This window comes from Pelobates fuscus, chromosome 3 (genome assembly GCF_036172605.1).
Source record: "Pelobates fuscus isolate aPelFus1 chromosome 3, aPelFus1.pri, whole genome shotgun sequence".
Classification (NCBI taxonomy): Eukaryota; Metazoa; Chordata; class Amphibia; order Anura; family Pelobatidae; genus Pelobates; species Pelobates fuscus.
In genome coordinates, this window is record NC_086319.1 from 14099424 (window position 1) to 14122875 (window position 23452).

The following is a 23452-nucleotide window of genomic DNA, read 5'->3' on the forward strand; positions in this document are numbered from 1 at the left end:
CCACTTGGGCCCTAACGGTACATTATTCCACTCTTTAATCCACACTTGGTCTCCTGGATGGTAACTATGAACAGGGGGATAAATATTCACAGGTAATCTATCTTGTACCCATTTCTGTACCTCCTCCATAGTCTTACCCAACTCTACAACCTGCTGCCGAGTAATTCCTTCTCCCAACTGACTCAAGTCCCCCCTTAAGTTACCAAGTACGGGAGGTGGTCGCCCATACATGATTTCAAAAGGAGAGAGGCCCATCCTTCTGGTAGGGGTACTGCGGATTCGCAATAAAGCTATGGGTAAGAGAACGTTCCACTTAAGTTGGGTTTCCTGACACATTTTAGCCAACTGGTTCTTTATAGTTCTATTCATTCTCTCTACCTTACCAGAACTCTGGGGTCTATATGCAGTATGAAGCCTCCACTTTATACCAAGCATATGAGTCAGTTGTTGTAGGCACTGATGAACAAAAGCTGGACCATTGTCCGATCCTATAGAACAGGGTAGTCCATATCGGGGTATTATTTCTCGTAGCAGGAATCTCACAACTTCTCCTGCTTTCTCTGTACGAGTAGGACATGCTTCTACCCAGCCTGAATAGGTGCACACAATTACCAACAGGTAACGATGTCCACCCGATTTAGGCATCACTGTAAAGTCTATTTGTAGATCGGACATGGGGAGTCCCCCCATAAACTGGACTCCTGGTGGCTTTACTGGTCCTTGTCTTGCATTATTCTTAGCACACGTTACACATCTGCGTACAATGGCCTGAGTCAAGTTGGACAATCTTGGTATGTAGAAATGTTTTCTAAGAGATTCTTCAGTACTGTCTCTCCCAGAATGTGTCCCGTTGTGATAATTTTGGACAATTTCTACCGCTAGCGATGCTGGTATAACTATTCTTCCATCTTCTAGCTGATACCACTTGTTCTCCAGATACTTTCCCGGTTCAGTCTTTAACCACTCCTCTTCTTGAGCTGTATAAACTGGAGTCCATTGAGACAGTGGGGTTGGTATTAGAGCAGCTATATGCCCCACATACTCCTGTCTTCCTGATTCAGCAGCACGCTTAGCTGCACTATCTGCCATCCGATTTCCCTTGGTTACATCACCATCTCCTCTCAGATGCGCTCGACAATGTATAATACCGACTTCTTTCGGCTCCCACACTGCTTCCAATAGTTGTAGGATTTCAGCTGCGTACTTGATTTCTTTGCCTTCTGAATTCAGTAGTCCTCTTTCTTTATACAAAGCTCCGTGGGCATGAGTGGTTAAAAACGCATACTTAGAGTCCGTATAGATATTTACTCTTAAACCTTCAGCCAATTGTAACGCTCGTGTTAGTGCTATTAATTCTGCCTTTTGTGCTGATGTTCCTTTCGCCAGTGGCCGAGCTTCTATCACCTTGTCTATTGTTGTCACTGCATATCCTGCATAGCGGATCCCTTCTTTCACATAACTACTGCCGTCGGTGTAATATTGAACATCGGGGTTCTGGATGGGAAAATCACGAAGATCTGGTCTACTTGAGAATACTTCATCCATTACTTCCAAACAATCATGTTGACTTTCAGTAGGTTGTGGCAAAAGGGTAGCTGGATTTAAGGTGTTTACAGTCTCTAAATGCACTCTTGGGTTTTCACACAACATTGCTTGATACTTGGTCATACGGCTATTACTAAACCAATGATTTCCTTTGTAATCCAACAACGTCTGTACTGCATGTGGGACTCGTACATAAAGTTCTTGACCCAGAGTGAGTTTATCGGCTTCAGCTACTAGCAGGGCGGCTGCAGCTACGGCTCTTAGACAAGGTGGAAGTCCGCTGGCCACTGCATCCAATTGTTTAGACATGTAGGCAACAGGTCTTTGCCATGATCCCAAGTACTGTGTCAATACTCCCACAGCCATTCTTCTTTGCTCGTGTACATACAGGTAGAATGGTCGTGTGTGATCAGGTAGACCTAATGCTGGGGCACTCATCAAAGCCTTCTTCACATCTTCAAATGCCGTTTGCTGTTCTTGGGTCCATAAGAAGGGGTCGTGCTCTGTACCTTTGATAGCTGCGTACAGAGGTTTTGCCAGTATCGCATAACTGGGAATCCATATCCTACAGAAGCCTGCTGCCCCCAAGAATTCTCGCACTTGTCTTCTATTCTTGGGTACTGGTATTTGGCAGACAGCCTCTTTTCTCTCTGGCCCCATAATTCTTTGACCTTCAGAGATATGGAATCCCAGATACTTGACAGTTGGCAAACACAACTGAGCCTTCTTTCTAGACACCTTGTATCCTGCCTTCCAGAGAATGTGTAGTAGATCGTGCGTTGCTTGCTGACAGATTTCTTTTGTAACTGCTGCTATCAACAAGTCATCTACATATTGTAACAATACACACTCTCCTGGGATGGACTCGAAATCCAATAGATCTTGACTTAGGGCTGAACCAAATAGGGTAGGTGAATTTTTAAACCCTTGGGGCAGTCTTGTCCAAGTCATTTGGCGTTTTGAGCCCGTTACAGCGTTCTCCCATTGGAAAGCAAAAATACATTGACTTTCTGCGGCAATTCGGAGGCAAAAGAAGGCATCTTTGAGGTCTAAAACTGTGAAGTAAGTAGCCCCGCCCGGAATTAAAGCAAGCAGGTTATATGGATTGGGTACAACTGGATGTATACTAACAACCGCATCATTGACTGCTCTTAAGTCCTGCACAGGTCGATACTCATCTGTGCCGGGCTTTTGAACAGGCAGCAATGGGGTGTTCCAGGGGGAAGTACAGAATTTTAGGATACCATACCGTATGAACTTATCCAGGTAGGATTGTATGTTCTTCTTAGCCTTCTGCGGGATGTGATATTGTCTCAGGCTCACTGGATAAACCCCATGTTTAAGTTCAATTTTTATAGGTGGAATATTGCGGGCCAGTCCTGGTGGGTTGTTCTCTGCCCAAACTCCTGGTATGTTAAATAATGTCTCATCACTCCTAGGGTTTTGGCTAGTCAACACTGTATAAAGTCGCCACTCTTCTTCCTTTGGTACGGATAAAGTCATAATACCTGAAGGTCCATTAAACTTTAAGGATGTTGTTCCATTTGGTAGGAACGTAATCTGCGCTTGTAATTTTGATAGCATATCACGTCCCAGCAATTGGACTGGACATTCAGGCATATAAAGGAATTGGTGTTTTACTACGTGGCCTCCCAATGTACAGAGTCGACTTTTAAGAACCGGTTTTTCAGCACTTCTTCCAGTTGCTCCTATCACAGTAATAGTCCTTCCAGATGGAGGAGCAACTAGATTAGTCACCACTGAATGTTCAGCACCAGTGTCGATCATGAACGCACTCCTTTTCCCCCCTATTGATACATCGACCATAGGCTCCGCTCGACCAAGGGGGATGGAGCCCGGTCGGTATCAATAGTCCTCCATGACAGTGTCAGCCAATCCTACAAAGTCCCTACCTTCTCTATCGCGGGACCTTTGCGCTGCTGGAATATACCTGTCTTCCCTAACACTTCCTCTGTTCCCATTACTCCCTCTATAACCATTACTCCCTCCGGGGCCTCCTCTACCTCTCGCTCTACCTCTAAAGTTTCCGTAGCCTGCCCTGGGTTGGTCTCTCTCGTACTGCTCTCTTTGCGGACATTCGTTCCTCCAATGCCCTTCTTCCTTGCAATACGCGCATTGATCCCTACTCAAAGGCTCCCTACTCCATCTATTATTGCCTCTATCTGGGCCCCGTTTATCTACGCCTGCGATCGCTACCGCTAGCATATCAGCCTTTTTACGCATCTTGCGCTCCTCCTCTTTCTTGCTTTCTGTTTCCCTATTCATATACACCTTATTAGCTACCTCCATTAGTTGGGTGATTGACATACCTGCAAACCCTTCTAACTTTTGTAGCTTGCGCTTAATATCTCCGTAAGCTTGGCTGACAAAGGCGGAGTTCACCATTCGGGAATTGTCTGCGTCTTCCGGATTAAAGGGGGTGTACAAGCGGTACGCCTCCAATAATCGGTCATAAAAGACACTGGGCGCTTCATCGCTTTTCTGGATCACCTCAACTGTCTTCGACATGTTAATGGCTTTCTTTCCTCCGGCTTTCATGCCAGCAATTATAGCGTCTCTATAGGCTCTGAGTTGAACCATATCAGCACCATTTACGTTCCAATCGGGATCAGTGTTGGGATAATGTGTTGCGGCCCATGCTGCTGGATTAGCTTGGTTCAAAGCACGGGCTCTATCTTCTAATGCTTTAATGGCTGCTTGATTTATTCTTGTCCTTTCCTCATTGTTAAATAAAGTCATTAGTAACTGCTGGCAATCAGCCCATGTCGGATTATGCGTCTGTACTATTGAGGTGAACAGATCAGTCATGGCTTGTGGTTTCTCAGTATACGAGGAATTATGGGTCTTCCAGTTTAAAAGGTCGGTAGTGGTGAAAGGGACATATACGAAGACAGGGTCAGCGTGTGCCATTTGACCTGCGGCATCGATATAAGCTGACCCGGGATTTAAGCGAAGAGGCATCTGATAGTGCTTTAATTGTTGGGCACCAGTCAACTGTCGGGTTTGGATGGGGCTACGTAGGGAAGCGTCAGTCATGGGTTCCGGTCGGGGAGATATAGGGTATGGGGATGTGGGAGGTTGGTTTTGGGAAAAGGTAGTGAATAGAACACTTCGGGCCGAGCTAGATGAAGCTTGACCGGAAGTCTGAAGTGGCGCCAAATCAGGATATTCGTTTCTAATGGGGGTGGGTTCTGGTTCCGGAAGGGGAGATTTAGTACGAGGGGGGGTGGATCCTGTACTGGAGGAGGAAGCGGAAGTGGATGAGGGTAATGAGGGAAGGGTTACAGGACTTCCTGTATTTGCGTCACTTCCTCTTACCGGAAAGTAAGGGGGCGGCAAAGGGATCTCGGACTCAGGGGGCGTGTCCAAAATGGGCCTAACACCAGCCCTAGTGGACGAACAAGTCCTAGCTACCATGAGGCGACACTGCTCCTCGTGGCATGTCTGGAGCCATTTTGGCGAGTCATTTACGGCCTGTCTCCAACAGTCAATATAAGGAAACTGGCCGTAAAGTTCAGGCCTACCCGATACAGCCACGTGTAAGCGCTGTACCAGAGTTGGATCCAAACTGCCACGTGGCGGCCATGCCGCAACCAAAGTAGGCCACTCCCTAGTACACAAAGTGACCAAACGTACAGGGGACATCTTAACCCCAAAATCACAAACTTTGAATCCCTTTTTAAAATTCTTAACCATACATCCTAAGGGATCCGGAATCGTTGACTGCGACGCACCCATATTTAACAGTGGAACGTCGTCGACAACGATTACTATACACGCGTACTATTCAACAGTCACACCCGTTTCCTCTGGCAACAGCACCACGTGGTACGGTTACCAAGTGAAACGTACACAATAACAATAAACACTCAGGGAATTCCCGTACACACACAGCTGCTACACCAGTCACTATATAATCAATATTATGCCCTTTGGCGTAACTACACAGTCACCCACGCTATAATTCTCTATATACGAATTACCCGTCTATAACACACCCCAGTAACATCGTCTTTTACAAATAGCGGTTACAGTACGGTTAGCATAGGTCAAAGCACAAGTTAAGGTCACAATACAATTATTAGTGGTTATGGTGTTAAACATGCAATGGACGACAATGATTAGTACTTATTATATAATGTCAGTAAATATACAGGGTTATGGTACCGTGCACTATAATACAGCAACACACTATTAACACTCTCGCTAGACGGCTGAGCTCGCGCTATCTAACAAGATATACACTTTACTAAAACAATCGTTAACACATTTACAATTCCCAACTAAACTATTGGCCAGTACCTTGAATGGACTACCTAAAACTATATACACCCGTTTTGGTTAGCCACACTGCCCAATCACCACATATATAGCGAGCTAGAGAACCGAATTTACACAGGCGCCTCTTAGTCGCACTATCAAAAGTCTAGTGGGTTCCAAATTTACACGCCTTCCCACTTAGCCCAGATAGGATGAGAACTAGCGAACCGAATTTACACAGGCGCCGCTTAGTCTCCCGGTCCCTCCGACCTAGCGAACGTAATATACACCCTAGAACGCTAGTCTAGACAAGACACCGGTGTCCGGCTAGGGCTATTTACACCAGGACCCCGCCTGACTAACCAAATCAAACGGTCTGACTAAAGAGCGTTCGATCGAGCGGTGCGCCTTCGCTCCTTCCCTCCGACAGAGGGGGCAGATACAGATTCAAAAACCCCTTTGGGCCTACCGCACAATCGGTATACCCCTAGCGGGTCCTGCCGTCTAAAACAGCAGTTGTCTTACCTCCTCGTTCCTGAACCTGAGTTCACACTCATCGACGGGGACACCCCAGCACTTCTCACGTAGAGGCCGATGATCTCCTGGACAACAGACCAGTGGCGCCGAGACGAAGGGAGGTCCACGCAGAAGTTCAGGGGTGCAGCCGTAGAGAACGTGGGCAAAGATAGACCGTCTCACGCCTCTGCCTCTCAGCTACCGTTGAACGATGAGCTTCCCGGCCAATGCACCAAATGATACCGGAGAAACTGACGGAAGCCAAGCACAGAGAGATGGACACAGGTTTCTTCAGGAAGGAAGAGATTCTTTATTGGATCACCGATCGGGACTCAGAGGGACTAGCGTCACCAAAATACAGCAAAGTCTGAGTACTGAATACATAGAGTACATTCCTTATATAGCACTGTAGCTCCTCCCACAATTAACTACACCCACACATACCCTTAACCTATTTAATGAATAGAGTCTAAACTCATCCATCCGGTCTAACCACGTGGCTCATCTGATACAAAGGAGAGGGACGCGTAATTCCAGTTCTTACATTCCTGCACCTGGTCAGTACAGTGATGACAGTATCTTAGCTACGTGTAATTAACCAACTGATACTACAAACACATATACATACATATGCCTTGTGGCAATCTTAGCCTGCTAAACTTGTATTTTACTGGAATTACATCACAGGGACAGAGAGGGGAGGGGAGAAAAACACCAAGGGACAGGGAAAGGAGGGGGGAGGGGAGAGGAACACTAAGGGACGGGGAAGAGGGAGGGGCTGATTAGGAGGCACATAGGTGAAGATGTTAATTTTAGAGGGGGGGGAGCGGGGGTGGAAAAATGCATCTTCACCTATGTACCCAAAAATCCTTGCACCGGCCCTGGCCAACTCCCATTACCCTTAACCCTGCAACTGTAATTGTTGCAGTTTTTTATAAACTGCAATAACTACCTTGCTGGGTTAACTCCACCTCTAGTGACTGTCCACTCACTGCGCATGTGAATTACAGCCCCTCTTCCCCCCTCCCCCTCCCCCTCAATTTCAGCTGAAGTAGGAGTAGAAGGAGCCATTGCTGAGGGACCTCAGAGTTGGAATCAGGTGATTTACTGAAAGAGTTTATAACTCTTTCATGGACAGCGGGGCAGAGGCACATGTTGGTGTTAGGAATACTCCAGACACACTGGAAAAATGTACCAAAGTCAGCTGTGCTCATTGTTTGGCTACTTTGCTCTTAGATTTGAAATTTCCTTTAAATTCTCACCTTGGTGAATAAGCCAGACAGAGCTTCTAGAAAACAGGTGCATTTTGAGATAGAAAAGAGGGGAAGCAGGATTTGGGTTCTTAAGAGGGATTTGTTGTATTAAACCAGGACACTTGGCACATTGTACGTCAGCAATGGGTAATATTATAGCCAGACATTTAGATGCTACCCTGCTTTGATGTATGCAGTGGTTATGGTTCCTTAAGCATACATTGTGCCCACAGATATCTTCTGACTGAGCAGGAGGTGGGCACTTGTTGTCTCCAACAATTTCCACCGGTCGGATTTCCTAAAGAATCATTTCACGTGCCAGTGCTACATTGCGTCACATTTATTTATACATGTGACGCAATGGCAGCTGAACCCCTCTCCCCGCCAAACGTTCTGCTGGAGGCTGCTAGATCTACTAGGACACAGAGCTACACTTCGTAATGGAATACGTCTTCTAAAAGTAAAAGAAAGCCTTCATTGGCTCGTTTTGTAGTATTCGTAACTGGCAGCAATGTGTTGAGCTTCCAGGTTTACATCTGCAACATGGATAAATTCTGTATTTTTGGCCTTAGAAAACTAGCACGGCGATCGCGGCAGCGGCGGCAGCCCACAGTCACAGTTTAATATTCGCTGTACATGCGGCCAAGTTCTACTGCTCATTCCCATTTAGACCGTAATAAACGGATGAGGGTCTGAGCTGAATGGATTCATTCCAAACACTTTCCCCGGCTAATGAATCCAACTCTTTCTCAAAAACGCACATATTTCTAAATTTGTTCTGTGCTGATTACGTGTAAAGTGGATGCAAATTGAAAGGCTTGGAATTTTTATACGAGACTGCTCGAGTTTTCTGTATCTTAAAGGACAACGGGGCAGAATGTTCGTTTGTCTGGCTTTGAGCCCAGCTGCCTGATTTTCTTCAGAAACCAAGTAATCTGATCTGAAAATGCCTGGACATTATTTTAATTCACTTGTCACCTCTGTCCCCTCTTCTGTAAGAGTAACAAGGTGACACTTTATATAGGGTGACAGTTAAAGGGACACTTCACGCACTGTACCATATGCTGTATCAATTTTATGATTGTGAAAGAATTTACTTTTTATTTTGCTGCGGCTGAATTCTGCTTTTTCATACAGTTATTTAAGGCAGGTAATTATTGTATTCTGAGCAGAAGACCTGTATAAATATATATTTTTTTTTGTGACATAAATTCAAAACGTTTTGCAAAAAAACATTAGTTTTGCACCAATAGCTTCCTACCTCTATAAGCACTATATTCGGCTGCATTAAAACAATAAGCTGCAGTGGTGATGGTACAAGAATACCCTGCACGCACTATCCGCTCCCAGTGCAGCTTGTAAATGCAGTGATTGAAGAAAGCAATAGATGCCACATGCACAAGCGTGCAAATCCCTGCACCCAACCCGGATCATAAAACTCTGAACCATGGTGTGGGTAAACTGATTGCAGCCACGGTACGGGTGCTATCCATTTATACAGCAGTTTCACTCATTATATGTGATGAGCGTGACTGCAGCTGGGTGATAAAATACTTTTCACATAATCACCTGTTGGACACGTGTTTGTGGAATACGATCTGGCCTATAGTGTCCCTGTACCCCCACAGCAATGAAAGGCTTAAAGATCCCTTTAGAACACCCCTTATTCCAGAGCCGATGTCCTCGGTGCTGGCTCCGTCTCCGCCTCCTCCAACATCATTGCGTGGGGGAACCTACTGTGCGTGCATTAGGCCTTCCTCATAGTAAAGCATTGCATCAGTGCTTCTCTATGGGGATGTTGAAGAAGTGTGAGGATGTCCACGATAGTTTTCATGGAGTTAAACTGCGTGAAACAACAGGAAGGGCCATTAGTGGATGTCTGGTAGACCACCACTAGAGGCAGTCTTAACCCTGCAGTGTAAACATTACTTTTTGTCTAAAACTGCGTCAATGAGATGATATAGTGTCCCTTTAAAGTACTCGGATATTGGTGTTTCCTGGTCTAATTTTAATGGGAGATAAATAAGCTGGCTGCACTGTTTGTTGCTCAGTCTGTCACATGACACTTTCCTGAAGTTTTTGTGTTTCCCAGTAATGGGCTCCTGTGAGTGATGGGGGGTGTTTAAAGGACCACTCTAGTGCCAGGAAAGCATACTCGTTTTCCTGGCACTAGAGTGCCCTGAGGGTGCCCCCACCCTCAGGGACCCCCTCCCGCCCGGCTCTGGAAAGGGGAAAGGGGTAAAAACTTACCTTTTTCCAGCGCTGGGCGGGGAGCTCTCCTCCTCCTCTCCGCCTCCGTTCCTCCCCGTCGGCTGAATGCGCACGCGCGGCACGAGCTGCGCGCGCATTCAGCCGGTCACATAGGAAAGCATTCATAATGCTTTCCTATGGACGCTTGCGTGCTCTCACTGTGATTTTCACAGTGAGAATCACGCAAGCGCCTCTAGCGGCTGTCAGTGAGACAGCCACTAGAGGATTAGGGGGAAGGCTTAACTAATTGATAAACATAGCAGTTTCTCTGAAACTGCTATGTTTATAAAACAATTAGTTAACCCTAGCTGGACCTGGCACCCAGACCACTTCATTAAGCTGAAGTGGTCTGGGTGCCTAGAGTGGTCCTTTAACCATAGGAGACCCTTATCTGTGACTGCCAGGACCAGTTAATTATAGATACACAGTTGCCAGCTGTCTCATTTCTGCGGGGACAGTCCCATGTTTTGGGCTCCTGTCCCAGTAAAGCAGGGTCCCAGGACATGAACCGAATACCTGGTAACGTGAGGAGCTTTTCCCCCCACACAACTGCTGTCCTGCGACACAGAGCCGGGCAGGAGAGAGGAGGCGAGAATGGAGTTACCGGCGGCTGGCACCAGCATCAGGAGACAGGGCCGCCAAGTGGCGGCCTGCTCTGTTTTCAGACCTGACTGACCGTAAATCCTCGGGCAGCAGAGAGAACTGGCTGCGGTACATGTGACTGTGACTTCTGACCGAGCAGATTTATAGAGACGCAAAGAGAAGTGAAACAGAACGTCTGTCGGAAAGTTTGATTTAAAAAAATGGTGTATATTCAAAAATGATAGGAAGCAAAAGAAGCCACAGATATTAAAAAAAAACTGACAGAATTTATAAATTGCGCTAAATATTATCTGCAAAATTAGCCGTAACAGTGTTAGGAACGCGGCTGTTCATTTAAAGAAATGTTTCTAACTAGGAAAACAAAGATTGTTTAAAACGTGTGCAGTGACAGGTGGCACACGTGGTCAGTACATTCTGTTCTCTGGTTATACAAGGCTGGTACGCAGGAATGGAGTAATGTGTTAAAGGTGGACTTGTTTATACAATGTTGTAAAAGTAGAGATAATACTAAACTATGGGTAAGTAGTTATGTCAAGGGTCTGTGCATTGTTGTGCTGTAATAGCTCGCAGTTTGACACCCGGTTCATTAGATGAATTTGCTGAAATCATGATAGTAAGAGTTATTATTATTATTATTATTGTTATAGGAAAATTACGGTAACATTATATTATTAGAATGAAAGATTACTTGTCATAAAGCCTGCGAGTGCGTTATGATGTAATCAATAAATATGTTTATAACTTTTTAATGCATTTCCTGATTTACCCTTGGTCTTTGCTCCAGCGATCTTTACCCCTCTCTGGGCAGAAGCACAGCTCAGACAATCTGAGGGTCTGAAATTGATCTAGGAGCCCTCCTTCCGTAGAACCCCAACATACGCCCACAACACTTCTGAACGCACACTAGTTCTAAGTTACTTGGGCTTTGATCAGATAAATGGATACTTCTGACCATAGAAGACGTAGAGACATGTTTATGTAATTGAATGCGTTACAAAATAACATATATATATATATATATATATATATACCTATTTTATTTCAATTATAAAAATAAGTTTGTTCTCTTAGTAAAATCACAAATGTTTTCATAAACCTCTAAAAACCTTTGTTTTGTTTTTTTAAATACATTTTCTACTTCGGGTATTTTTTTTCTAGATATCTCTTCTGCGTCTAAATTTCTAGATATGTTTTACTGCCTGTGTTACTTCCTTCTTGGTAAATGAGGAAGGATGTGTCACAGTAGATAACCGATAGCGATGATTTTTAATCTTATTTTTTTTTTTTTTTTATAGGAAACTAAGTTATGGATATGGCATTAGAATGTGACTCATCATTAATATAAAATGTAGTGATATATTTCATATAATACAATGCCCCACTTTTAAAGAACCATATTAAATGGATTCCCGAAATGCCGCAGTAAACCATTCTCCCCCTTTTATCTCTAGATAAAGCAAGTTATGATTTAGTAGATTCTGGCCTCATTTTTGGGTTTATTTATTAAAAATTGAATTTCACATTTCAGACCTGAACTGAATAAAAATCAGCAATGTTACTAATTGACAATTCACACTTTTTTTTTTTTAATTTATTTTTGAAGTGCGCACAGTGATAACAGTTGCTTATGAGGTACCCCAAAGGCAATCCTCTAGCACGTTAGGCACATTTGTACATAGGGGTAGACATGAGATCTTGCACACAATTTTATTAGCACTTTTTAATGAATATACCTGCATCTTTTTAACTGCTTACTAACAGTTGTTTTGATTGAACAGATTCAGTTAAATTAACTTGGATTCCAAATGCTTAAACTGCATTATCCCCCTCCCCCCCACCAAAAAATATTACCATAGCGTTTATTTGTAGCAAGGGATGAATTGCAAGTATACAAACATCGCGATTTTAGTTATAGATTGCTTTGCAGAGATAACGTTTAAACATTTCACTTACCGGTAAGTAAAGTTACACTTTCACACTTTTTTCACTTATTTTTTTAGTCTTTATAAGAATTAAATGCTTTAAACCGTATGCGGGGTCCTTCATCTTGCAATATTTCACACAGGGTCTGAAATGTGGTTATAAAAGCAATATTATCTATAGTATCTTTCCTGGTAAAAAAAAATGTATAAATCAAATAAATAAATTATCATATCCGTAACCAGTGGCTTCTGACAGACAGACATATTTGATCCTCTGCAGGCTGGTAAATATTCTTAGAATAAAAATGAAGATGAGTGAGACTTTACAGACTAGATTTCATATCGCAAAATACATGAAAATAAAACCGTTTCTACTTAATTTGGGTATTGAAGGGGCTAAAGTAGTGACCCCGACATAGACACGAGGTCAAAGTGTAGGAATTAACAATGGGTGCGCTCTGGTTATGTTTGAATGCAGACGACATTTAAACTTTCACTTGTCACGGATACCATTGCTGATTGGGCTGATTAGCACTGTTGACATTAAACATATTTTATTGTATACGGTTACACAGGTAAACAGACCCGTAGGCTGATTCAACCGTTTTTCCATTAATTATATGGATGTTTTTTATTTTGTTGTAAAACATTAACACAGACCTGTCACCTGAAGAAACCTTTAATTAACAGGTGATAAACTTGCCAAATCCTGCATCGGGCAGGTACAATATATCCTAAACATTGCATTTCTCCCAAGAGTCCCTATTTAGGAAGAACAGTCCCTATTTTGGGCAAAAATCCCTCTGTCCCTATTTTCTGTCCTAATGTCCCTCTTTTCTAGGAGCTTCATATTGTGTGTCTGAGTGTATAACAGAGCTCCACAGCAATAATACTCCCAGTAATGTGTCTGTGTGTGTATAACAGAGCTCCACAGCAATAATACTCCCAGTAATGTGTCTGAGTGTATAACAGAGCTCCACATAAATAATACTCCCAGTAATGTGTCTGAGTGTATAACAGAGCTCCACAGCAATAATACTCCCAGTAATGTGTCTGAGTGTATAACAAAGCTCCACAGCAATAATACTCCCAGTAATGTGTCTGTGTGTGTATAACAGAGCTCCACAGCAATAATACTCCCAGTAATGTGTCTGAGTGTATAACAGAGCTCCACAGTAATAATACTCCCAGTAATGTGTCTGAGTGTATAACAAAGCTCCACAGCAATAATACTCCCAGTAATGTGTCTGTGTGTGTATAACAGAGCTCCACAGCAATAATACTCCCAGTAATGTGTCTGAGTGTATAACAGAGCTACACAGCAATAATACTCCCAGTAATGTGTCTGAGTGTATAACAGAGCTCCACAGCAATAATACTCCCAGTAATGTGTCTGAGTGTATAACAGAGCTCCACAGCAATAATACTCCCAGTAATGTGTCTGAGTGTATAACAGAGCTCCACAGCAATAATACTCCCAGTAATGTGTCTGTGTGTGTATAACAGAGCTCCACAGCAATAATACTCCCAGTAATGTGTCTGAGTGTATAACAGAGCTCCACAGCAATAATACTGCCAGTAATGTCTGAGCGTATAACAGAGCTCCACAGCAAAAATACTCCCAGTAATGTGTCTGTGTATAACAGAGCTCCACAGCAATAATACTGCCAGTAATGTGTCTGAGTGTATAACAGAGCTCCACAGCAATAATACTCCCAGTAATGTATCTGAGTGTATAACAGAGCTCCACAGCAATAATACTGCCAGTAATGTTTGAGCGTATAACAGAGCTCCACAGCAATAATACTCCCAGTAATGGGTCTGAGTGTATAACAGAGCTCCACAACAAAAATACTCCCAGTAATGTGTCTGAGTGTATAACAGAGCTCCACAGCAATAATACTGCCAGTAATGTGTCTGAGTGTATAACAGAGCTCCGCAGCAATAATACTCCCAGTAATGGGTCTGATTGTATAACAGAGCTCCACAACAATAATACTCTCAGTAATGTGTCTGAGTGTATAACAGAGCTCCACAGCAATAATACTGCCAGTAATGTCTGAGCGTATAACAGAGCTCCACAGCAATAATACTCCCAGTAATGTGTCTGAGTGTATAACAGAGCTCCACAGCAATAATACTCCCAGTAATGTGTCTGTGTGTGTATAACAGAGCTCCACAGCAATAATACTCCCAGTAATGTGTCTGTGTGTGTATAACAGAGCTCCACATAAATAATACTCCCAGTAATGTGTCTGAGTGTATAACAGAGCTCCACATAAATAATACTCCCAGTAATGTGTCTGAGTGTATAACAGAGCTCCACAGCAATAATACTCCCAGTAATGTGTCTGAGTGTATAACAGAGCTCCACAGCAATAATACTCCCAGTAATGTGTCTGAGTGTATAACAGAGCTACACAGCAATAATACTCCCAGTAATGTGTCTGAGTGTATAACAGAGCTCCACAGCAATAATACTCCCAGTAATGTGTCTGAGTGTATAACAGAGCTCCACAGTAATAATACTCCCAGTAATGTGTCTGAGTGTATAACAAAGCTCCACAGCAATAATACTCCCAGTAATGTGTCTGTGTGTGTATAACAGAGCTCCACAGCAATAATACTCCCAGTAATGTGTCTGAGTGTATAACAGAGCTACACAGCAATAATACTCCCAGTAATGTGTCTGAGTGTATAACAGAGCTCCACAGCAATAATACTCCCAGTAATGTGTCTGAGTGTATAACAGAGCTCCACAGCAATAATACTCCCAGTAATGTGTCTGAGTGTATAACAGAGCTCCACAGCAATAATACTCCCAGTAATGTGTCTGTGTGTGTATAACAGAGCTCCACAGCAATAATACTCCCAGTAATGTGTCTGAGTGTATAACAGAGCTCCACAGCAATAATACTGCCAGTAATGTCTGAGCGTATAACAGAGCTCCACAGCAAAAATACTCCCAGTAATGTGTCTGTGTATAACAGAGCTCCACAGCAATAATACTGCCAGTAATGTGTCTGAGTGTATAACAGAGCTCCACAGCAATAATACTGCCAGTAATGTGTCTGAGCGTATAACAGAGCTCCACAGCAATAATACTCCCAGTAATGTATCTGAGTGTATAACAGAGCTCCACAGCAATAATACTGCCAGTAATGTTTGAGCGTATAACAGAGCTCCACAGCAATAATACTCCCAGTAATGGGTCTGAGTGTATAACAGAGCTCCACAACAAAAATACTCCCAGTAATGTGTCTGAGTGTATAACAGAGCTCCACAGCAATAATACTGCCAGTAATGTGTCTGAGTGTATAACAGAGCTCCGCAGCAATAATACTCCCAGTAATGGGTCTGATTGTATAACAGAGCTCCACAACAATAATACTCTCAGTAATGTATCTGAGTGTATAACAGAGCTCCACAACAATAATACTCTCAGTAATGTGTCTGAGTGTATAACAGAGCTCCACAGCAATAATACTGCCAGTAATGTCTGAGCGTATAACAGAGCTCCACAGCAATTATACTCCCAGTAATGTGTCTGAGTGTATAACAGAGCTCCACAGCAATAATACTCCCAGTAATGTGTCTGAGTGTATAACAGAGCTCCACAGCAATAACACTCCCAGTAATGTGTCTGAGTGTATAACAGAGCTCCACAGCAATAATACTCCCAGTAATGTGTCTGAGTGTATAACAGAGCTCCACAGCAATAATACTCCCAGTAATGTGTCTGAGTGTATAACTGAGCTCCACAGCAATAATAGTTAGCGCTTCTCTGGCATTAGTCTAGCAGAGACAGCTAGTTTAATAATCTGAATATTACTGGGATTTTATTCTGATACAGCTGGGGGCTGCCAGGACCACTCATCCCAGCAGACAGTATGACCCAACACGAGGTCTGTAACCTTATTAATACAATAAATCAAGCTCATTGCAACAAATAAATTGTCTGCTGTGCATTAACATCTGCCTTTTTATTTCATTTCCTCCTGAGTGGATACGAGTGTAAAGTGCAGGGGATTCAAATTCAATAAAATAAAAAAAATAAAACTAAAACAAATGCTAAATAAAACCCAGGAGTTTACATGTTCAGCTTTCAGTTTTCTTCAATAAAACATTAATTGTTAGTAACTTTCCAATAGGTCAAATAGCCAAATGAAATCCATAGCCGGCTCGGACATTTTATCCAGCTCTGTTTATTTTGCCCTGAATCTTGGAATTTAAACATTTAACACTTCATTGAACGACCCAGAATCAGTTAAAATTAAGACAACACAAAAATGAAGCAATCTGCATGTTTTATTAACTTTGCCCTGTAATATGGAGTGTAATCGTGTATTGTCTGAAGCTTTGAATGAATCCGCGTTTCCATTTTTGGGGAGCAGAGATTCTCCGTCTCCTCCCTATCTGTGACTGTAGCACTTTAAGGCCCTGTTTCAGTATTCCAGATGAACGTTTGTCGAATGAGACGTCCGGGTCGCCAATCTCTCGGCAGCTGCTCCAGAAACGCGCCTGTTTCTATTATTAGATCATAACCTTATTAATTTACCAAATTTGATTGTCCTCCTTCCTGCTAATTATTTTAATATCACTATTATTAAAGCAGCTGGAAGGGTCACTGAGTCACCGTGTTTTCGGGTGGGATAACATTTTTTTTTAACCAAAGATTCCCATTCCTTATTATAGGAAATCATTCGTGTGCTGCGTTTCCTGAACATTTAAACACAACTGTCTCAAAATATTTTGAAGAAAACACATCGCAAATATTTTTTTATTTTTTTTTAATGTTATTTACAGACAACAAAATCTATTTTTCCAAACAGAGATAGACCTGGCGCAATGTCTAAATATATCCCACATCGGACGTGACATTTCCTCTGCTTCCTTCAGAGACCGATTCTGGGCTGACAATCGATATAACTTGTTTATTAAAGCTTAAATGGGAACTATATTGAAATGTTAAAGGAACAGTCCCGAAACTCCAAATACAACCCACTTTTTTTTTTATTGTTTGCAAAACTAATGTTGCTTTTGAATGTAGGGAAAACACAGCATAAACAATGTATTAGTTTCACTTAAAGCATCACTGTGGGTACAATAACAATTTCCTCTCAATTATATCATAATGGTGTCTGGAGGTCCTGGGAGCCATCTTAGCTAATTGGGTTCAACCATTTTGGCTAGTTTAAACCTAGTGCTGTTTACGGCGCCCGTTCTCCTGGTCTCTCTGCCTAACTCCTCCTCCAGCGTTGGCTTCAGTTCAGTGGTTTGCAGTTTTCTTCAGAATAACTCCAGCCCTTGAGTCACACATCCCCTTTTCACAAAATGTCTTCCTGTTTAGAAGGTTAACAGATTAGCTCAGCCAGTGAGAGGTCAACATGAGCCCATCACTGTCCCCTTATTATCTAAGTAGTATGTCGAATCTGTACAAAGGGTGTATATAATAGAAGGTCGGTGATTGGCTATGAGGCGGGGTCATGTGAGCAGCTCGGCTCACAATAATCTATCATTGGCTGAGTATGCACCCTGAGTACGTTCAACCAGGAAAACATTTTGTGAAAAGAGGAGGCATAGCTAAGGGGGTGGAGTTACACTTCAGAAAACTGCAAAACTCATTTTTAGATATTTTTTTGATTCTAGATAAATGTGTAAATTTTTATTCTAGTTATATTTGTTGTCATCCATAGCCATTTCATGTAAAATTATTGGGGGTATTATTTCACCATCCAGTTCTCTGTGGTCAGTGAGTGAGGGCTAATGTCCTCAACTGAGCAGTACATGCCAAGCTGCTGCCACTGATCCAAGCAGTGAGACCGACTGATTGCAGATCGCGGACATACGTCCTATTTAACACCGCATCTTCTTCTTTTGCTATGATTTTCTATTCATTGTATGCTTCGCTTGATATGTTATGTTTGTAAGAACAAAACTTTCAATTAAAGACAAACATACACATGGAGGCGGGAGCCATGCCACCAATGGGAGGCGGGAGCCGTGCCACCAATGGGAGGCGGGAGCCGTGCCACAAATGGGAGGCGGGAGCCGTGCCACCAATGGGAGGTGGGAGCCGTGCCACCAGTGGTTTTCTGTTGCCAGCATGCTATGCAGATGATAGGTGCCAATTATGCACAGATTTCACATCCGTTAGAACAGAACTCCTTTCCCAGGCTTGTTAATGATGATGCCCTTCAATAATTAATTCACCCCGTCCCCATGGACTACATCCTGGATATATTTACTATGGACCTAAAAGTATCCCGTTGCCCTGACTTTTCCAAACTCTCTGGATACTAATTTACTGTAGGCAGCCAGTAAGCCCTGTGAGTGCCAACATTTATTTCAAAAAAATTCTAATCCCTTTTTAATAGTTTCGGATATAAAACTGTCAGGCAGAACGCTGTGGTCCTTGGTAGGACATGAAAGGCTCCATTAATCAAAGAAATAGCGATCTTTGGTATGTGAACCAATATTCCCAGCCCGAACGTACTCATTTTTCACAAGATAAAATCAAGATAAACAGTTAGTAATGAAATGGTACAGAATGTTTCAAAACCCAAACTATTATAATCACAAATCAATTTGCAGGCTTGTATATTCAGAAAAAAAGAAACCTAAAATAATTAAAAGATAATAACAATGTAAAATATATAATGCTCAATCATGCAAATTGCGATGAACCGAGTAAGTAAATATGTTTTGTGTTCATTCACTAAACAGCGAATTATGAATACAAAAACAAATGCCAAAATTCAGGCTGTAATTATTGACTACATTTTGCTATTTGGTTTTCGTTTGGCTGGTTAGTTAATTTGCCCCTTTTGCTTTTATAAATGAAAATATGATTATTATTTTTTTTTTTTACTTTCTCAACTCTGTCTGTAAGTATTAAAAATTGTAAACACTTCAACGATTTTTGACTGGTAAATAAAGCCTGCCCATCGTTCTCTGTATGGTTTGGGACAATAAATATAAAGGGTCTTTTTACTAAACAACAAGTTGCAAGATGTGGGGAAACTATACATAAATCAAGCATTAAATATTACTTTTCCATCGTCGTCTAACTAAAGTCCGTCTGGTCCAACCATGAAACCCATTCTTTAATGCTGTTTATCCAAAAGAAGCAAAAAAACTATTGTAGCCATTTCCTATTATGAAAGAAAAAGGGGAACAATTGCTTCTTGACTCCATAATGGCAACTAGATTTCTCCTTGGACTTACAACTTGTTTACAAACATATCAATGATAGCCTTTTATTTATGCAAAAAAGCATCACCTTTTTTCTAATTACTCTTTAATCTGATAACACAACAACAATTTAACATCTTTATTGTTCTTACTGTGAAGAACCCTTTCCTCTCCTGTAAGTGAAATCTCCTTTCTTCCAGTCTCAATGGGCGACCTCTTGTCCGTTGTATATTCCTGGTAATGAACAGGTTAGCACATAGCGGTTTGTACTGACCCTGTATATATTTGTATAGTGCTATCATATCCTCCCTGAAGTTACTTTTTTCTAAAGACAGCAATTCCAGTTTTTCGAGATCTAGCCTTTCCTCATAACTAATGTTTTTAATCCCCCTTACTAGCAATGAAGCTCTGCACTTTTTCTAGTTTTGCGATATCTTCTTGTTTAAAACTGGTGCCCAATATTGCATTTCATATTCAAGGTGGGGTCTTACCAGTGATTTGTAAAAAAAAAAAATTAAAAAAGCAAAATTCTATTTAGATCATGTTAATCAAAACCCCTTTTTTATACATGAAAACACCCTGGGTTCTCTATTCAAAAATACATGACTTTACATTTATCTGTATTGATTCTCATCTGCCACTCATTCCTGTGCACCAATTCATCCAATTCTCTCTGTAGTGAAGTTATATCACGTTCAGACAATATTTTTTAATCCTAGTTTTGTGTCATTGGCAAACTCCAATCAATGACTTCAAGGCCCACTTCAAGATCCTGCCGGGTCCAACTTACTAAGTGTGCTGTTTGGTAACTAGACCTCTTATTAAATCAGTTTGGGTAAAGAGAAGAAAGTAAGATGACTGCTGACAGTGATATTCTGTAATAGGGGCCAACTGACCAATCAAACACTCCATCGTGAATCTGTGATTGGCTGGGATCCCTTTGTGAGTGACTTTACAGCGTCGCTGGTCTCTGAATATATCTCAAACATTGTTAAATGGACACCCGTGGCACCATCGCACCTTAATTGGATTGAAGTTGTTATGGTGCCTGGAATTGTCCTATAATAATATAAAACCAAATAGTCCATACTGTATGGGTACACTTTTTATTAATATGGTTTACGATGTGAATAAATCACAGAGCAGTTTGGTTGGACTTAAAAAAATAAAAAAAACAACAAAAAAACATTTTGATAAAACAGTAATGAAACATTGTATTGATAATAGTCTTTCATAGTTACAATCTGGTTATGGGCAGAATTTTTTTCCAAATTAATTTTTTTCGTTGTACGAACTGCAAGGCAGCGTTTTTCAGGTGTTGCCCGACAGCATTAGAAAGTGAAAAGCGGAAGGTGTTCTGCACCGCGCTTTGTTCCGCGTTTCCTCATTGTCACCGCTTCCCGAGTGCGAAGAGAGCGAAAATAAAATAGATCAAAATGTGGCGCAAAAAAATACCGCTCTCCAAAACCCAGGGCTACTCACCAAACTGAGAATGGTTGGGAATTCACATTTAAACCCAGAATAGTTGAACTGGAATTAGGATCAACTTGGAGAATATTTCCAATTCAATTATTCGGTCCTAAATTTTAAAATTCACTTTGAATATCCTGGAAATTCCACTTCAGTAAATGAATTCCATACAGTGTGAATTGTCAAGAATTCAAAATGAATTAAAGAGTAACTTACAATTTTTGGCTAAAATATTCAAAATGAAATCTGACTCCAATTATTTTCCATGTTTTGGCTGTGGTGAGCTACGTCCTGGTACATAAACAAGGTGAAGACAAACCATTTTCAAAGTGAAAATGACCTAAAAAGATAGCAAACAGTAAGGTTTAGCTGTGCATTGTGGGTAGTGTTGAGTTGGCTCCGCCATCTTAGCTATTCTGGGAACTGTCTGGGATACATTGTTTAAACAGGTCTGTCTCTTGGTCGCTATAGAAACTGGTTACCTAACGGTCAGTACAAGCTGGTTTTAATGAAACCATCACCGTTACCGCTAGAAATGATTCCCCACTTTAGTATTAATCCATTTATTCTATTTATACTACCGTGTTTCCCCGAAAATAAGACCTAGCTGATTTTGAAGGGGATGCTTGTAATATAAGCCCTTCCCGTATATAAGACCTAGTCGTAGTCCGCTAATCTATGTTCAAATTTTTGCCAAACATATATTCGTGGGATACCATGCACTATTGGACTGGTCGATGTTCCGGGGAATTCCCCCGAACGTAGCCTTGCTTTCTAGGACATGCTTGCTACCGTTTTTCCCCGAAGTAAGAGATCCCCCGAAAATAAATCCTAGTGTGTTTTTTAGGGGAAATGCGGTATGTTAAAATGGTAATTGTGTGAGCTGGTCTCTGACATGTGCCAGTAGGTGGCGCTGTGAATGTACACACAATACATGGTCCTATAACCCTGGCTGGAGCTGATGCCTGTATTGTGCCTTATTGTCTGATATGTCTAATATCCTGGGATAGCAGTTATAGGGATTATTTACTAAACAGTGTGTTAACAAACTACGTATAGTCATTTTGGAAAAAAAATCTCAACTTCTCCAGTTAAACTGTTTAGCAAATAACCTGCGTGATTGATGGGAGTCAGAGTCCACGTAAGGTTGAGTGCAGGGCTCCCCAGAACTGACACTGAGAGTGACTTTGTCGTAGCCCTAGCTGTCTCGTAATGCTAACCCAGCACCGAGAACACTGACAGAGCTGGCTAAATAGGCTTCATGATTATTAATATATCACCCAGGGATTCTGCTGGTACAAACATTTTATTTGGAAGATTTGTACTCACATAGTGTTACGTGGAAATTCAGTAATAAAAAAAAAAGAGCTGATTTTTTTATTTTTTTATTTATTACTGTCACTTGTATGTATAGAGAGACGCATAGAGACCTGCTGTGATAGAGATGGAGAGTGCAAGAGAGAGGCAGTTAGAGACAGGAGGTGATGGACATGCTGTGATAGAGACAGACCGTGACAGAGACAGGCTGTGATAGAGACGCTAAACTCTGGATTATATTGAATTAAAAACCAAATTGCACGATTTTTGGCAAAAAAATGAAGAGATGGTTATACTGTGTTTGGTGAATTCTCCCAAATAAGCTATCTTTTGCCTGGATTTTACTAGACTGTTTCCAATTTACTATATTATTGTTTAGTGAATAAAGCCCTCAGAGTAATCTCCCTCAGAGCTTACAATTGTCATTAAAACATTTTAACAGCACTGTCCCTGAATTCCTCCCTCTGATCTCTTTTCTGATCTCATCACTAAATCCCAGGAAAGAAATATGAATACTATTCTATTTATACAATTAACTTATACGAAATAGTGCATACCTCCCAAGTGTCCCTGTTTAGGAGGGATAGTCCCTGTCTTGGGCCCAAATCCCCCTGTCCATCTTTTCTATCCTAATGTCCCTAAAGTAGCTCCTAACTAAAAGTGTTGCTGTTTAGCCTCTCGGGATACTGGGACATACATTAGACAAGACTTGGAGTGGCTGACACTCGAATAGGTTTGATGTTGGGCGATATGTAAAGATTGATCCATACAGTATGTAGTATTCATATCCTGGAGAAAGGATTTCTGTTAATCAATGAGGACTACCAAAACAAATACCATGACAAATTGAGCAATGTCCCTCCTGCAGCATGTGAATGCTACATACGTGCAGAATATTTAATGTATGCTATATTTAAGGACTATTCTCAAGAAAGTATAAATTTTCTGGATACCTGGATCTAATAGCCCTGACTCCCATTGCTACTAGGCACAGCTACTGCAGACTCCTCTCACCCCCCCCCCCCTCACACCACCCAATTCCCTTCAAAACATTACTGTATGCATTATGCATATAATTACAAACTTTACTATAATCATTGC

The 23452-nt window shown here is 41.8% G+C and overlaps 1 protein-coding gene across 3 annotated transcripts in view; it reads left to right on the forward strand.

Annotated features, from left to right (window-relative positions):
- PRR5 (proline rich 5) overlaps nt 1-23452 on the forward strand; it is a 93682-nt gene that overhangs the window by 15067 nt on the left and 55163 nt on the right. The gene's annotated exons all lie outside the window — the stretch shown is intronic.